Source organism: Rhinoderma darwinii, chromosome 10 (assembly GCF_050947455.1).
Source record: "Rhinoderma darwinii isolate aRhiDar2 chromosome 10, aRhiDar2.hap1, whole genome shotgun sequence".
Lineage (NCBI taxonomy): Eukaryota > Metazoa > Chordata > Amphibia > Anura > Rhinodermatidae > Rhinoderma > Rhinoderma darwinii.
This window is the reverse complement of record NC_134696.1, coordinates 45074031-45075206: the sequence shown is the minus strand read 5'-3', so window position 1 is coordinate 45075206 and position 1176 is coordinate 45074031.

Genomic DNA, 1176 nt, shown 5'->3' with positions numbered 1-1176 from the left:
AACAGCCCATAGAACAGAGCCACGCCCCCTCCCGGATCTATAACCGAGCTTCACAGATCGTTGTATTCCTCCACTTGTGTGACGTTGAACAAAAACAGTTCGCGTGCGTTTCCTCATCCGGGTCCCCCCCCCTATAAAATGTAATTAATAACCTTTAGAAGTGGATTAGGGCTGGGCGATTTTGCCCAAAAATATAATCTAGATTTTTTTTCAACACTATGCACGATTTTCGATTTGAATCTCGATTTTCAGATTTTTGTTAATACCAAGACAGGGTATATATGGTGCATTGCTAGTATACAATGTACAGTATATATGGTGTGGTGCATATATGAGCAGCAGGAGAACTGAGACCTGAGGTCAAATACACAAGGCCCCATTCACATCACTTTCCATACACCTATCGTGTACGCCTGGAAAGCTGCAGACATACATGCTGTGTCCTTACGTTACAATTAGGCTGGGTTCACACGACCTATTTTTAGGCGTAAACGAAGCGTTTTACGCCTCGAATTACGCCTGAAAACACGGCTCAAATACGTCGGCAAACATCTTCCCATTCATTTCAATGGGTTTGCCGACGACCTGTAATTTTACGTGTCGCTGTAAAATAACAGCGTCGTCAAAGAAGTGCAGGACACTTCTTGGGACGTAATTTGAGCCGTTTTTCATTGACTTCAATAAAGAACAGCTCCAAATTACGTCCGTAATTGACGCCCCGCAAAACGCGAGTACGAGCAATTACGTCTGAAATGCAGGAGCTGTTTTTTCCTGAAAACAGCTACGTAATTTCAGCCGTAATTGTCGTTATCGTGTGCACATACCCTTAGCCTGGCATAAATTATAATAAATTTATTGGGCCGCGGTGGTCACGCTCTTTCCCAGCGGTCACGCCCCATTCTACAAAAGTGTCGTGGGTGGCACAAAAAGGGCGAGTCGCAATTACGACAGCAAATTGTGACTAATAGGCCCTCAAGACTTTTCTGGTGTAGAAAGGTTGATAAATTACCCCGAAAGTCTTCATGTGATTTGACTACTCTTTGGACATGTGCCGAGTCTCTTAGGCCTAATTCAAACGACCGCGTTCGGTCTGTGATATACGGTCCGCATGTTGGCAGTATTTCCCTGACCGAACACAGTGCAGGGAGCCGGGCTACTAGCATCATAGTTATAGAA